At 41.5% G+C, this 17,503-nt stretch overlaps 1 protein-coding gene and 1 long non-coding RNA gene across 11 annotated transcripts in view; one reads left to right on the top strand and one right to left on the bottom strand.

Moving 5' to 3' along the window:
• TBL1XR1 (TBL1X/Y related 1) overlaps positions 1–17,503 on the bottom strand; it is a 166,420-nt gene that overhangs the window by 86,852 nt on the left and 62,065 nt on the right. The window lies entirely within an intron of this gene.
• Positions 1,726–11,635, top strand: LOC144302744 (uncharacterized). 2 transcript variants are annotated; one of them, XR_013369781.1, is made up of 5 exons: positions 1,726–1,766; positions 1,971–2,186; positions 3,668–3,861; positions 10,677–10,763; positions 11,286–11,635. It is a non-coding gene; the product is annotated as an uncharacterized LOC144302744 (long non-coding RNA). The 2 variants fall into 2 exon arrangements; XR_013369782.1 differs by lacking the exon at positions 1,971–2,186.

The following is a 17,503-nucleotide window of genomic DNA, read 5'->3' on the forward strand; positions in this document are numbered from 1 at the left end:
AATAGAAATTGCAAATGAATTTAAATTTAAAGAATTGGGGAAAATCATCCCAAGAATTAAGAGAAAAATGTAATGATCCCAACATAATTAATCAGCTCAGAAAGATATTAAATGAACTTCTTGGCAAAAGAAAAGTCACAGATAAAGAGCAAATTAAAGTGCTTAGCACATGAGTGAAAACACAACAAATAGTGATTACTTGCAAGTGGAACAATAAAAGAAGAAAAATATTTGTAAAACAAAAGAGTTTTGACTGAATCATCTCAATTCCATTGATCCGTTTCACAAAAGACTTTATTAGCTGTCTTCTTCCACATGGCAATTTCTAATAACATACCAAGCATTCATCAAGGCCTAAATTAGCATCTAGATGTCTGTACTCTCCTCTCCCCATTTTGCTTCCCACCCAATCACATACACAGATAATATTCTAGGAATGCAGATGATGCAGCTCGCGGAAAGGGGGAAAGAGCTTAACAGAGGAAGTATCCTAAGGAGACCAACTCTGAGATCAGATTGAAAAGCAGCTCAAACAGCTCCGCCATCAATGGCTATAATTTTCCACTTCCCTTTATTATTTAGGTAACTCAGGATAAATGGATTCAAAAGCTGTATATTATGATCCCAATTTCCTAAAAATCAGATACATTCAATACCATAAAACCACATCAAAAACAATTTAAACACGCACTGGTGTCTAATCCTCCTCCTCCTCCTTACTTCAGTTGAGTTAGTTTCATTGGTAGCATTATGTGAGGCTGAATTCTGTATTAAATTTATACCAAAAAAAAAATTGTCTAAAAATAAGACAAATAAGCTATCAAGTACCCTGAAATTTGCCTGTCAGAGACTAAGCGATGCAATTAAAGACAATAAAAAATACAAATTCTCTTATGTAAGCCACAGAGCTTTTAAAATTAAAGTTTGGTTTGGGCAGTTTCAAGTGTTACTGAAAGTCAAATTTATTTTTTAGGCACTACATCTACCCATCAAAAGTTTCCAGTTCACTAACTTTCAAAATGTTGAGAATCTGAAGATGTGAAAGGCTTAGACTCAAACTTGAGTTGTGATACTAGAAAGGTGATATAAAAACATATGGATCAATATACACTATTGTCAGTTGCTTTAAAGACAAAAGTGGTATCAACAAAGTATAATTTCCTTTTTCAAAAAAAAAACATACTAAATTAATGGTGCAACTTAGAATCTGTGATGCCTTAGAAATGATAGATCTGACACTGTTTTCTTCTTAACACAAAGCTGATAATAGCTCATCTTTTTACTTTTTAAGTAGTTTGGGAGAAAGAAACAAGCAGAGGGGTGGGTGACAGAAGGCAATGGGAATAGCATCGGGACCGAAGAAATAACAGGATGCAAGGAAAAATCAAACTTTGCCTACACCAAATCGGCCTATGACCACATAGGCAGGTAGGTACCTTAGCACTTAACAAGTCAGAAGAAAAAGCTGATATAATTCCTACATTGTATTAGGTTTCTCACTCTTCCCAAGGGTTGAATATTTGATCAAGACACTAAGAATTTGAACAGCTAATTAGTATAACACAGAAATCATTCTGCTGAACAATATATTCCCAGCAGAAATGAAACAGTTCTGCTAGGGATGTTGGGTCTTTGATTAACTGTCCTACAGAAATACCTTTCCAGACTCCAGATTCTAACCTGATTGCGACACAGTGGGTCCCTCACTCAGATTTAATTGGTCTAGAGTAGAATCTGCACATCAGTTGCATGAAAAGCTCCCCCAGGTAATTCTAGTGGGTGTTAAAAATCACCGGAAAGGGCAGGATGGGGAGTTTTACTACTCAGATTCCAATAAATAATCTATTGGGGAGGGCATGAAGGGATCATTTCTTTCAAATATTAGCATTGCAAAGTGACTAGTTCTCAGAACTAGAGTGGGAACTGTACTGTATCAAGTAAATTAAAAGTCTTATTAATTTGATTTTAAGGTTAATGGTAAGAAACAAAAAAATAAACTCAACCTCTCTCAACCATCCAAAAATGATTTGGAAAAGGACGGACAGTAGTGAGGACATCTCAGAAAGAGACCCAGAAAAAGACTACAAACAGAGGAGGGATCATTAAAAAGCACAAAAGGAGCAAAGCTGCTACCTACATGTGGATAAAGAGTCTCCCAAGTCAGACTCTACTACATGTGACAAATTGTACGTAGTAGGTACATGTTATAGAAAGGTGCTTTTTTCCTGCTCAATATGATGGAAAAGTGTCACACGAATCAACTGAAATGTTCAAACAAAGCCCGGATCTACCACTCAGCAAGGAAGTCACTGCAGTCGCACATCATAAAGGGTCGCACCTGCGCCCTGTTAAGTCCTTCCAACTCGGCATTCCAGCGTATCAGCTGCCGCCAGCAGCCTCTGTGGCTCCTCTGTGCCACTCAGACTCCAGGAAGACAAAATGGGGGGGGGGGGGAGGGGGGATGCTATGGTACAGGGGAAGGAACCTGTACCCTGGAACCACACCGACTGCACTGGACCCCAAGGCTCCGAAAGTGGCTGAGCTAGCCCATCAAAGACACAGGACTTTAACTCCTGGTGCCTCTGTTTTGACATATGGAAAATACACTGTTTTAAGAGTTAAATAACTTAATTTTTATAAAGTGCTAAACAGTGCCTGGCATAAGATTCACAGGCAATCATTTTAAAACAATATATGTGAGTAAAAGGAGCCCTTCTCCTGGGAAATGACACAGTCCCATACCAGAGAAACGGCTTGGCCAACAGGGGTGGCCTGGATGTCACGTTTCTAAAAATGAAGAACATGCCAGCAGAGTATTATTTAAATGAAGATTGCCATTCTGAGTTGCCTGGGTGGCTCAGTTAAGTGTCTGACTCTTGATTTTGGCTCAAGTCATGATCTCAGGACCTGGGAATCTACCCCCCCACACCCCCGTGGGCTCCTGCTGGCCCTGGAGCCTGCTTGAGATGCTCTCTCCCTCTCTGTCTTCCCCTCCCCCCTTCTTCTCAAAAAAAAAAAAAAAAAAGTCATTCTGAAGTCTTTTGAACACGGAGGAAAAAAATGTATGTACATTAAATTAAATTAGGTTCAGAATTTTAAAGTGTTATATTTCTATATCCTGCTGAAGGAGGAAAAAGTCACTCCTGTGAGTTTCTACTGAATATTTCTTTACAGATTTTCACATGAAAAACCGAAACTTACAGACTGGTTGCTTTGAGTTCTTATTCAATCCAGGCAGTACCAATAAATGCTTTGACTTCAGTAAATCAAAATCATCATGTAACTACCATGTTTCTATCAAAAACCTGTCAGAAATACTGTCCTTTAAGAAATCAGGGCTATCCTGTCTTTTAACATAATTCATTCTAAACATAGGATAAAATAAGTGATATATTTGTAATTCTAAAAAATGTCAAAATTCTTATCTGACGTTAGCTTGCCAAATCGGTTTCCATTTAACTTTTTCACCAAATTTAAAATGAAACCTTTAAACAAGCAAATATAAGCTGTGCCGTCCACATGAACCACTGAGGGCACGCAAATACAGGGTAAGGACAGGGGCACACAGACAGACATACGTGTGTTCTCATTCTCTCTCTCTCCTTGGTCAGGAAAGGAAAGAAGATCCCCTTTCTTAAGTAATTCCATTTTATTTACTTCAATACAGAGCACCCCTCTCCTCCCCCTGCCTCGACAGCAACTGTGTGAATCCTGCAAGTGCCTCATCTTTAGCCCTCGCAGCGGGGCGATAGGCCGCACACTGGGCCAGCAGCTTCTAGGTACTGCAAGCCACGTGGTCTCTGTCACAACTACTCAACTCCGGTATTATAATGCAAAGCGGCCACAGACAATACATGAAGGGTATGTATTACTTTTTCCAATGAAACTATTTATACATACACACACACACACACACACACACAAACAGGGCAGCAAGCAAAGCACTGTGTTACCTACTGAAATAATTCCCCAAAACACCCAAAATTCTACCGAGCCAGGATGGAGCATTAATTAAGTTTAGATGAGCTAATGATATATTAAAAAAGAAAAAAAAAATCAAACTAAGAAAAACATCATTCAAACATTCTTTGCTAAAACTATATAACCATTCTATGGGAAACAAATTTCCTAAGGCATTCAAATACTTTTTTTTTTTTTTTTTAGATTTTATTTCTTTATTCATGAGGGAGACAGAGAGGCAGAGACACAGGCGGAAGGCGAAGCAGGCTCCATGCAGGGAGCCCGATGCAGGACTCGATCCTGGGACCCCGGGGTCATGACCTGGGCCCAAGGCAGATGCTCAACCGTTGAGCCACCCAGGTGTCCCCAAATATTGTCTTATGTGACACCATACAGAACAATGAAGTCGTTGTGTATGGTGTCAATATTTTTAAAAGTATTAAAATTTCAGTAGTTCACTGTGATCTTCAGACATTGAAAGGACAGTGGAGTAGAATGGAAAGAACAACACGGTTTAAAAGTTCAGTTCTTTCACATTAGATTCGTACAACCACAAGCATGTCCTCATCTGTAAAAGGAGGCTATCATATAACACCATACTCTGCAGAGATAGTGGATTCGATAGCCTGGTAGGTATGGACACAGACGCCAGTTCATTGTAAAAAAACACCACCACCGACCAGAAACTATGATTTAAAAACAAGACAGCACCACCCTATAAAAGTCCCTAAAGATGCTTTCACATCTTTATTAATATAAAAAGTAATTAGTATAATTAGAATTATACTTATAAATAGTGATAATTATAAATATATATATATAGTTTAAAAGGACACAGAGGATTAAGAATAGTACAGTATTAAAAGATTTTAAGAATTAGGTTCTAAGTAAAGAAAAAAAACTGTTTATGACTTACCATGAGATTATAAAAATAGCAATGGGAAGTATTAAAAAAAAAAAAAAACAAATAACAAAGAGACAGAACAATGAAGGCACAGAGTCACAGACTAGACCTGGAAATGAACCCTCTTCACCAGAGCAAATGGAAGCAAGAAAACATGTTGGCCGTAAGTTTTGCCAAACCTAATGTTCAGCAAGTCGTGGGTGAGAAGAAATGAGAGTTATTATGAATATTTTAAATTAAGAGAAAATGAGCTTGTATTTTAGCTTTCTATCACAGTTGAATGACAGACACCAAAAATCACTTCTATAATGTGAACTAAAGCGTACAGCAAAAGACTTTTTTTACATGTTTTAACAACTCTAAGTCATAATTAACAGGTAAATATGGGAAAAAAACAAGTAAAACAAAATGTCGATTCTCTTGTCTTTTCCCGTTCTCTAATACCGAAGCAACCAAAGATTCCATCGACAACAAAGGACCTACATTCTAGAAATAAACTGTCTCCATTAGTGAGGCTTCAGTTAATCAAGAAAACAGAAACCAAAAAGCCGATTCTCCTTCAGGAGATTAGGAAGCAACATAATTTAAAGCCTCTGCTTTATCTCTCAGCCAAGTCTGATGGCAGGACTGTGACTGTCGCCGTTCTTCCTACTGACTCTAAGAGTTGTCCTGCTACACAGACAACAGACCTGGGGACGAAAGGGGAAGAAAAGTTTTATTAACCTTTCGACTACACTTTGTTAATTTTTAAAGTTAACCCTTTCCTAATAACACTGGAACAAAACTTAGTAAAATGTATCACTAAATAATGATCTTTGCACCCGGGCAGAGTCACTTCCGGCACAATGGACACTACGTGTTACACAGAAGGTGATAAGCTCGGAGGAAAGAGAAAGTCCATGTAGGATGAGGGGCTCAGGAGTCTTCTATGAGGAGGCGGCGGTGCCTCCAGGTTGCAGGAATTAAGGATGGTCAGAACCAGTTTGTACATCAAACGAGAGCTGCAAGACGTGCAAGAGCTACCGGATGTTCTATGTTCTGTACGCAGCAGTCACGTATGAAGATGAGCCTGCCTTACGGTCATGTCCATGGTTTTTGGAAGCCATTACTGGAAAATCCGCATTTACCAAAGAGGTCATTTGTGTTTCAATTTTTCAACACAATTCAATTTGCGTTTCTAATTTTTTCTCTAAACTATCTGTTCTTGCCTACACCTCCTGTATGTATTATGAAGCTGTAATTCTAGGATAAATATTAGGCATGATAAATGACAGGTTTATCTAAACATTTAGCATGACAGGGGCACCTGGCTGGCTCAGTCAGTAGACCATGAGACTCCTGATCTCGGGATCATGGATCTGAGCCCCATGTAGGGCAGAGATTACTTGAAACAACAATTTTAAACTATAAAGTTTAAAAAATAAATATTTAGCACGACAGTATTATGGACATCATCATAAATGTTAATTTTATAACTATTGCCCAGAGTCTGTTTAGTCAACTATTTTTCATACAAGCATTCTTGCACAGTAACATTGAAAAGCTTTGAACTTTTTGAAGACACAGGATACACAAACAGAAAACCCCCAAAAAACAAATACAGAAAAAATGCCAGTAAAATGGAATGTCTGGTCACTTAAGTTCTACTACAGTTTAGATACAGGCTCAATTTTTAAACATCCAGCAAATGCTTACATTGTGCAAGGTAACTGCATATATTTACCTGCCATCATTACCTTAAAATACTGACCTAGGTAAAAATAACAACATCAGTGTGGATACAGACCAAGACTTCCTCAAATGCTTAAGAACCATTGGTCTCCCCCCACCCCGACTTGTTTAATATTCTTGAATAAAACAGAAATAGACAGTGAGACTAGTTTATGAATAAATGCACAAAGCCAGAACTATAAAGATTAGCTGAATTTGTTTCAATATCTTCCACTATAAATTCCTGGAAAAAATTATCTCTGTAACCATGCCTACTGCCATACCTAAAACGTAATTCCGGATTGCAAGGAGTATTGAATGAGAAGGGGGTGGTGATGATCCGCAGAGAAGGGGGAAGGGCAACAAAATCTTAACCTCTTCTTCTTAAGAAGGAATATAAGCCAGAAATTGTTTCAAGAACACTAACAGGAAAATATCTATCTTTCCTACAAAAAGGATCAAAATCGGTTGTGTGTGACTATTCACTGGCCTCTTGATCTCAAGTCAGGGCTCATCAATCAGATAAAAAGAACTCTGATGACTCAGCCTGGATTAGACGAGCTCACAAATCCTAAGGCCACGGAGTTTACCCAGAGCTGGAGGGCTCTCCAGGGATCCCGCAGCGGGGAAGGCTATGGGTAGTGCGGTGGGCAGGCGCGTGGGCCCACCAGGCCGTCCAGGAGCTCCTGCCCCCGCCCCTCTGCCTGCCACCACCGCGTCACTGCTCGGCCACGCGGGGCAGGGATTCACCACAGGCTGTGGAAGCCACCTTGGCTTAAAGACTCCAAGCTCCACAGAGGGACCAACGTCAGTTTATGAGTTTCCTGGGCGCAGCTTCCCGGGGACCCAGCCGTCGAGGGGCGGGCTCGCTTCTAAGAACATGCCACCCCTTCCCTCTGTACGGACGCCCAGGCCCGACGCAGTCCACGCATCAGGGGCCACTCGGCCTCACGCCCCTGCCGGCCGGGAATCCTGCTGGACACGCCACTTCTGTGTTTTAGGTGAAACAGCCAGAAACCGAACGACGGTTACTTACCTACAGAAGGAGAAATGGTCTGTGAACCCCTTCCTCACGAACAGCTGGGTCCTCATCCCTACTCTGCCTCTAGGATGTCACGGGTCCTGTCTTGGTTGGGCCTTAGAGCTTCCATGAGACCAATTCACCTCCTTTAGGTAATGACTAGGTTTGACCGAACTGAAGTGAGAAGTAGGGCAACACGGACAGAAAACCAAACTAACATACGACAAAGTATCTTACAAATAGCACAGAAAATCTCTTGCGATGACATGAAGGCTAATGAAGCTAAAGCCAAGACGTCTAGTTCAAAAGGAAATTGAGGCCCAGAGGTTCGATATTCTTACCAGAAACAACAAAATATTAAACTCTGCACCGCTCGCACCCTTAGGAGCATTTGAATCTAGTGACAAGCTGCCTAGTATTGTTGTGTGTGTTTCACACACTAGTTAACGCCCAGAGCAGCTCCCAGGCCGAGACCAACCTCAGGAAGCCTCTAGAAAGAGCTCTAGTAAGCGGCCATCGCATGCGGGGCTAGAGTCCCAACCATGCTCCTCCTCCAGGCCTCCGCAGTCTGTTTTCAAAGCTTCTCTGTTTCCAAAAAGTTTCCTTTATTGCAACGACACAGATTTTTTTTTTAAGATTTTATTTATTTATTCATGAGAGACACAGAGAGAGAGGCAGAGACCCAGGCTGAGGGAGAAGCGGGCTCCCTGCGGGGACCCTCGATCCGGGTCTCCAGGACCACGTCCTGGGCGGAAGGCGGAAGGCGGCGGTGAACCCCTTGAGCTCTAGGTCCGCCCTCTCTTACTGCCACGGGGAGGGAAGTCAGTCCAGCCACCACCATCCGGCACCCGCCAGAAGACGGTGTGAGTCCACCAACCAATAAATACTACTGTTCTGCCACCCATCCCTCCCCGGCGCTCACATACGGTGGACCTCCAGTATCTCACACAACTAGCTCCTGAAACACCATGTCGATCCAGGTGTTTAAAAACAGACACACACAGAAATCAGTAACTTCATCGGATGGGAGGTTACATTTTTTTAGATGATGTATCAGTACCCATAAGAAAACATGGAATTTTAAAAAGCATACTCCTCCTCTTTTGGAAGTTTAGCAAAAAGTCCTGGAAGGCACAGAAGCACCACAGCCATTTCTGCTTTTGGCTTAATCTTCATCACCCAAATCAAACGCCTAGAAGTCATCCCTGACTCTTCCCTCTCATCTCCTCTGTCAGCTGGATAATCATTAAACTTGGCCAATTCTTTTTCCCAAATATCTCTACAAAGCCTACCGGTTCCTTGAATCTCACCACCCACACTCCTCAGTCTCCTCCCCTACAACTTTGATGAAATCTAAGGCCCAAATTATTTTTAACAGGCCTGCATCCCAAAAGCTGTAATGCAGCAGCACCTGAGTGTCTGAAAATTCAGTTGTCTTTTAAATTTTGAAGTGAAAGAAGCAATAGTCGGTTTCTTTGTCGGGTCACTATTTAATTAGCTCTTTATTCACATTAAAACTATTTAGTTGCCTTCAGCCTCTCTGCTGAGGTACCAGCAATTCTGTTCAAAGCAACAACAGGTCCACCTAAACTTCCACCTTCTCAGCCTTTCTCGTGGCTAGAGGCAGCCTCGGGGCAGCCGGGGGGGGGGGGGGGGGGGGAGCCACGGAGGAACCACAGGGGAGCCACGGGGAGCCACGTCAAACAGTCTAGCTGATAAGCTCTAACCAGAAAGGGGCCGGGCAGGAGCTCCCAGCCACCCCAGCCTGAGAGGCTGCAAGGGAAGCTTTTGTTTTCCTGACGACAGGCAGCAGATGCAGCACTTGGTCCTGTCTGAAGCTGAGGCCTCCTGAAGCAGCGGCCACTGTTCAACCGAGGCGATGGACGCGAGGCCTGATGGAAGTCCTCCCACTAAGGACAAGGGAATAAAAAATAGCAACTTCCTGAGTCTGGATTTGTTTAAAATAATGTTTTCAGCTACTTGAAGCCAACCGGACATCATTCTCCCCAGGGCTGTCTACAAAGCATCTCAAACTTAGTGTGTACACAGCGGATTCATCTCCCGTCTCACACTTGTTCCTCTCCCTAAAGTCTCCAGTGCGGGTGGGGCTCCATCCTCCCTGCCGCCTGCACTGGAAACAAGGCTCTTTCTCCTCTTGTCCCGTCCCATCCTTCCCACAGCTAATCCGTCACCAGACATCATGACCTCCTCCCTGGGGCCTACCTCACGAGTACACTTTAGTTCCTACACCTCCACGACTGGATCGGCTACATCCTTCAGCCGAATCTGAGATCACCTACAGCCCGTCTGAGGCCTAGCGCCACCGCAGGGCACCCGCCTGCATGTCTATGCCCCTTCTCGAGCAGGCTCCGACCTCGAAGGCCGCCCCATTCGGCCTCACGACTCCAGATGCCTCGGCCAAAGCACACGGACACGGCGTGAATGCACCCCTCTCCCCGCGGGGCCAGCGGCTGAAATGAAGACCTCTCCTGCGCAGGACTACAGGAACCAAGGACAATAAAATCGTTGGATTGTTTTCGCTCCCTCACAAAACTTCGGAAGAACAAAGACAGACGTTGGTTTGATGCAAGCCATGTCTAAAATTCAGAATACTGGAAGGATCATTTTTGTTCCAAGGATAAAGAATAAGAACTATGGCCAATTATGTAACAAGCACTTAGCTCTGAAATATTTCATAACCTAAATATGTTATTGTAATGATCACATCTTTGGTGAAACATTTTAATGCTGTGCCGTTTAAAGCGCACATTCAAATTTAAAAATGTAACCGCTGGGATCCCTGGGTGGCGCAGCGGTTTGGCGCCTGCCTTTGGCCCAGGGCGCGGTCCTGGATATCCGGGATCGAATCCCACGTCAGGCTCCCAGTGCATGGAGCCTGCTTCTCCCTCTGCCTGTGTCTCTGCCTCTCTCTCTCTCTCACTGTGTGCCTATCATAAATAAATAAAAGTTTAAAAAAAAAAAAAAAAAAAAAAAAAAAAAATGTAACCGCTGCTCTTGAAGGGCATCGGTTTTGCCTTGTTAGGGCACACAGTTTGATTTTGATCCCACTGATTACGTTAGGCCAGAGGAGAAGAACCGCGAAGGCAAGGCGGGAGGCAACGAGGAGGAGAAGAATCGGCAGCGGACGTTCGCCGAGGAAGGTTTAAGGTTTGCTATTTTCCCTTCATTGTTCTATAGACAAAAGCTGGACTACTTCAAGAAAGCAGACCGCTGACAGCTGGCAGGGAGGATGCCTTTCATCATCAGTGTCTGACCCCAAGGTCCTGGGAGGAAAGACAAAAAAGACAGGCAAATCTGCTCTCCTGGCTCTCTAACCCTGGGGCAAGGACCTCACTAGATGTGGCTACAACGGGGGTCTTCTGCACTTCCAGGTCTCTAGGCTTAGGGGTGGCTACTGTGAAATTACATCCCTGTCTCAGGCCTCCTATCACTTTTACTTTCCGCTAACCCCCATCCCCAACAACCTGCAGATTTCACATCCTTGCTCTCCTCTAACCACACCACATCTTCTGCTCTTTTCCATGTGCATTTAACAATCCTATGCCAGGACATTCATTTGCAAACTTCAGAAAATGCAACGGTCACACACAAATGTCTAGAACTTTACAATTAATTATATTAGTGCATTCACTTATTCAGTAAATATTTACATTGTTTTCCATTCCACAGCTTCATCCATTATTTACCAAATTCTAGGAATTAAGAAACTACACATAGAACTAGAGGACAACCAACTGCAAGAGTGCTGTGACTTCACCGTGACCTACTGAGCATGAGACATGAGGCTCTTAACTAATCTCTCAGCTGTAAAAGGGGGATTTTAACACTATCTACTCACAGAGGGGTACTGTTATGATAACTAAACGAGATAATGCACATCAAGCATGTAACCCTACCTGAAATATAAAAAGCACTTCATTAATGGCAGTCATTATTTTACCAGATTTTGATATGATGGGGCATACTGAACTGTCCTTTAATAGAACCACAGACTTGATTAAATAAACTATCAATCAGTACACCTAATCTAAACGTCTAGAGTGCTTGCTTCACTTTGTGTTTTCATGAATGTTAATGAACAGTTTATTTCATAAAACAAAAATGTGACTTTCTTTTAAACAGACTGCTACTAGCAGTATGATGTATCATGTCTGGATTAAGTAGTAAATATAAAATAAGAAAAAAAGGATTACTGGACACAAAAGCAGGAGTGGGTCAAGATTTTGCCTCTAAGAAATAATATTCATTTTTAATTAATACCAAAACCAATCATCTATACTGGGTACTCGATTAATCAAATGTCTGTGTTTTAAAGAAATACCAGTCTAATATTATTATTCCTGTACCCTGTCTTCCAAGTAGTAGCTGAGAAGCTACAAAAACTACTGCCTCAACAGCAACACTGAATTCCTGGGAAGGATACTTTTAGTGATAGCAAATAATGTGTAAATTAATAAGGTTTTCATTAAGCCTTCCCCATAATTACACTGCATTTAAAAATGGTACCTTTATTTTGGTTTTGAATGTCATAAAATTACTGAATATCTGTGTAGCCTGAAATTATTTTCCTTCTAGATTTTAAAGCATTAATAGGAAATAACTTGCAGGTTCCCATCCCAGGAAATTCCTCATAAGGCAATGGACACTCTCAGTTCTCCCTGATGTTTGCTTCCTTGGACAATTTAATCTGCTCTATAAACTCTATTAATATGCATCTTGTCTAGTGTAGTAATAAAGATGTTAATAATTTGAGTCAGTCTAACTTCTAATTCCACTAGTACAGTGACTAATTTTCTAATTTGAAAGAAGTCAGCAAGTTCCCCTTGGAGCTTCAATAAATTCCACTTTATTTCCATGTTATTGATTGCGAGAAACATACAGTAAAACTAGCTATTTCATTCAAAGGGCAGAGAACCAGTACTGAAGAGCAGAATCGGTTCAGCATAAGGGGAACTATCAACCAAGACCACTGAACATTTTGACCCCATCAATCTGCTGTTTTTCACACTGTGCAAAGTATTAAGCAGTCAGAAACCAGAAGCCTAAGGCCAATGGCCTTTTATATATTTCTTACTATACAGTATGTGAATTTTTAGCTTTCTCCCCCTCCCTTATTTTATCCATGTTCTCAGGCAGAAATTCAGGACATATTGTAGAATGTTTAAGCGAGGACTACCGTTAAGCCACATTCTATGAAGCTGGTTCCATTCCAGGCCAATATAGAAAGCCTGTTCTTCCAAAAACCATTCAATCTTTTCACTCTCAATGTTCTCAAACATCTAATTCAGAATCTATTTAAGGATCAAAGACTTTACACTATAAAGTGGAAAAGATAATGTAGTTATAACCATACTACACATGCAAAAACAAACTTCTAGAATTGCTTCAAACTCCTAAGTCCCCAAAGAATTCTCTGAATGGAGGAGACCCCTGGGAGGCTCAGCGGTTTGGCGCCTGCCTTCGGCCCAGGGCATGACCCTGGAGTCCCAGGATGGAGTCCCACATGGGGCTCCCTGCAGGGAGCCTGCTTCCCCCTCTACCTGTGTCTCTGCCTCTCTCTCTCTCTCTGTCTCTCTCATGAATAAATAAATAAAATCTTAAAAAAAAAAAAAAAAAAAAGGAATTCTCTGAATGGAGAATGAATGCCTTGGCAGAGGCTAAATCTCCTTGAAGTCCAACTCTAATTAGAGATATATTCCTAGACTAAGTTTACAAGGAAGACACAGAAATACTAGATTTTTGCTCTAAGTAGATTTAGAATACTACCTTGATCCATTTGTTGCTGTAAAATAGTAGGGGGATATAGAGAGAGATCCTAAAGCTCCTAATTTCCTAATAAGAGCATTATGGATACCTTTGGTTCTAGTATTTGGTCTTTGATCCTGGCTTCTGGCATAGAGCTCCTAAATGCCTTAGAATTTGCTGGGTGTTAAGAATGCCTTTTGTTCCAATGAGGCAACTCTTGGTGGGAGCCTGGATAACTTCAGGATGAGGGCTGGTCACCAAGAAGACAAAGCCATGATTTAAGCTTGGGAACTTTCAGCCCCACCTGCCATCCTTCAGGAAGGGGAGGACTGGGGACTGAGTTCATGACCGATCATGTCCCATATAAAACTCAAAAGTATGCAATTCAGAGCTTCCAGACTGCTGACCATATGGAGGTTCTGTGAGGGCAGCACACGCAGCCAGAGCAAGGGAGCACTGTGCCTCCTCCCCCCACCTCACCTTGCCCCACCCATCTCCTCCACCTGAATGTTCATTCATCATATTATTTTACTATAAATTGGTAAATATAAGTAGTTCCCTGAGTTCTCGCAAATTATCAAACCCAAGGGGGGGTCATGGGAACTCCCAACTCATAGTCAGTCACTCAGAAGCAACAACTGGGACTTGCAACTGGCATCTGAAGTAGAGAGTCCTGTGGGATGGAACCCTCAACCCTGTGGGATCGGAGGCTAACTCCATGTAGACAGAGTCACAACTGAGTTAACTTACAGAACACCCAGCTGGTGCCCTAGAGAACTGCTCGGTGTGGGGAAAAAAAAATCACACACATGCAGTGATCAGAAGTGTCAGAAGTATTATGTGTGTGAGTAAAGGAAAACACAGGAAGGTGTTTCCTGATGGTTCCCAATAGTTCTCCTGCCCAAAAAGCCTCTTATTGCACTCTCCTGTTTTATGCCAATCTGAACAATTTTCTCTCCTCAGGCATTATTTAAAGAACACATATTTCACTAAGACATTATCAGGGACACCTCATTTAAAAGTTAAAGAGAAATAGGGATCCCTGGGTGGCGCAGCGGTTTGGCGCCTGCCTTTGGCCCAGGGCACGATCCTGGAGACCCGGGATCGAATCCCACGTCGGGCTCCCGGTGCACGGAGCCTGCTTCTCCCTCTGCCTGTGTCTCTGCCTCTCTCTCTCTCTCTCTCTGTGACTGTCATAAATAAATAAAAATTAAAAAAAAAAAAAGTTAAAGAGAAATAATAAATTGTGTCTAAAGCTAATAGATCAAGAAAGACATAAACACATAATGTTAACCACCAAAAGACCAAAACACAGGTTTTTAAAAGCACTGTTGTCTCCTGAAAGTAGGGCTGGCAAAGAAGTCTCTCTCTCTCTCTCTCTCTCTCTTTTTTTTCATTTTATAATATGTAGTCATTACTTCCTTAGTATTAAACAAAAAAAGGTATTGAATTTTCTTATTTTCTAGGTCACCCAGGGCCAGGAAATGAACTTCCTTTCTGTAGGTAACAAATTCCGCCTTTTGCACACTCCCACCACTGGGTGTATCTTTGACAAGTTAGTAAAATTTAATATAACTTTTAGGTAGAAATTCTTTAAGTATGGGATTTTACCAATAAGATTTAAATTTTGAATAATCACTACTATAAAATAAAGTTTAAAGCTGTTGACTTTATACTGATAAAGGATGTTAAGTGTCCTTTTCAACTAAGGCTAAATATCTGGCCATGGAATTGTCATCCACGAGCATGACTAAGAATCCTAGACAAAATTAAAGGGTACCTCATCATATTCACCCTTTCACTGATTGAGGCAAAGCCCAGAAACAAAGGGGGAAAGAGAAAGGGCATAAGAATAAAAACTTTAATACAATTTTAAAGGAATTCATTTGTAAATTCTTTTACTTATTAGTCTTACTTTCATGTTACGCTTTGAAATACCACACTCTTCATTCAATTTGATTACTGTTCGTTGGGTGCCTACCATAGAGGCCAGGCATTATTTCAGATGCTAAGGACAGAACAGGAAGGAAACTCCCTGAAGTTCATAATCCAGGGGGGAGAGGACAGATAAACAAAGTGAGCACGTTATAATAAATAGGAACTGTCTTATGTCAATTTCTTAACTGCTCTAAAACCAAGAGATCCCAGTGTTTTAACACTAAAAACAGGATTTTTTAAAAGAAAACCTTGGACTGCCAGGTTTTTAAATCTTCAAGGAATAGCTGGATTCACATATAATTAGGCCTTGCACGGATTTTATTTCTAGACAGGATATGGACATGGATACAGATATGGGCCACTGCCAGCAGAAAGGCCATGAATGCTGGGGTAGAGCGACGTGCAGAGAACAGCCATCCGAATAGCGTCTTTACTGCCACACGACAGGATGAAATTTAACCTGAACAGACAACAGCCATCCACCGCATTGTGACACGCTGCCGGCCTAGATCCTGGTCCAGTCAGCAGCACTGGCTACCAATTTTTCAAACTGTTTTAGTTTATACCTGACTTTGCTCCAAGACCAACCGCCATACTTGAGTGGCTGGGTCTGCAGAAGCTCCAGGATCAACCAGCATGCAGGAACGTTCCAGACACTCTTTTGGCATATATGCTAGTTCACTGGCCTACAGGTCAACCTCACTCATGTTCTTCAAGGTCATTTTATTGCAGGACTATAGCTGCCCTTTCTTTCCACTAAGTTTTGGTATTAGTACATTCTATTTCTGGGAGAAGAGAGTTTGAAGTATCTTCCTCTCCAACAGAAAGCCCTTAGGCTCCCTACACAAACTATGCAAAAACCATCATCCACCCCCGCCCCCAATGTCACATCAAGTGAATCTAGTTATATTACAAATGAGTCTCATCAACTTTTATTTAAATAACTAAGGGGATCATTTTTCTACTCCAACTCTAAATGCCACACATTAATTATAAAGACCCTCCTTCTTGAGTTCAGAATTGGTAACTTTAATTTCTATGCATCACTCCTTAACCTATGATAGAACAGGTTTATTTGCAATAGTGCCTTCTTTAATTTAGCATGTTGTCGAATGCCCTTCCCTTTCCTTCTCCTCCTTCTCTTGAAAGCCTACCCATGTTTTAAGACCCATCTCAACTCCTTCCTGCCGAAAGCCTTTCCTTACTGCTCCGACCTATCAGTGATGTCTCTCCTCTCTGAAAATCGCTGGTAATAATGCCAAACACAGTCCAGACAGATGAAACAACCAAGGCTGGACTATCATCCAGAACTTCAAACTCCAAAGTTTTTGTTTCTCCAATCTCCTCACTCTAACATTATTTCCTTTACTAATCTGACCATATCCCCTCGCACTCCAGAACTTCCAATGGATTCTTCACACCTACATGGTTTATCTAAAAATCAATCCATCCTTCTAATCACAGGTGAAGTGCAATCTTCTCCACCCACTTTTTTTTTTTTGACAGTTCTAAGTCATACTGATTTTCCTCTTTTCCAAATTCACTGTATTTTACTAAATAACACATACTGTTGCATCCTCTTACTCTGCATTACTCTCTACATGGTCTCTCATTTACTTCCCCAAACAACTTGAAAGGAAATGTATTACCCATATTTTACAAATGACTCTAAGATGTTAAGTAATTTCCTCACCTTTATACAATTACTCACAATACAGCTGAGATTTAAAACTATGTCACCACTTCAAAGTCCACGTTGTGCTTTTTTTTTTTTTTTTTAAGATTTTATTTATTGGAGACAGAGAACACACTAATGGGAGGAGGGAGAGAAGAGGGGGGATTTCAAGGGCTAAGTGCTCAGAGTCTGATGTGGAGCTAGATCCAAGACCCTGAGATGGCGACCTAAGCAAAATAAAGAGTCAGCTGCATAACCAACTCAGCCACCCAGGTGCCCCAGTCCATGCTCTTGGAATACAGCATACTGTACTTTTTTTTTTCTTCTTTTCCTTAATACACACAATAGAAACTATGTAGAAATAATGGACAAGCAATTATTTTCCTGTAATTAGTATTCAGGCCTCACTCTTAATGCTTGCACCAGAATTATTTCAATTATTTCAATTCTAACCTAAGCTTTTTCTTGTTATGTGATTCCATACTTTGCAATCCTTTAAAAACAGAGTTAACATAATCTGACTCTGTTC

The sequence above is a fragment of the Canis aureus genome, chromosome 31 (genome assembly GCF_053574225.1).
Source record: "Canis aureus isolate CA01 chromosome 31, VMU_Caureus_v.1.0, whole genome shotgun sequence".
NCBI classification, from domain to species: domain Eukaryota; kingdom Metazoa; phylum Chordata; class Mammalia; order Carnivora; family Canidae; genus Canis; species Canis aureus.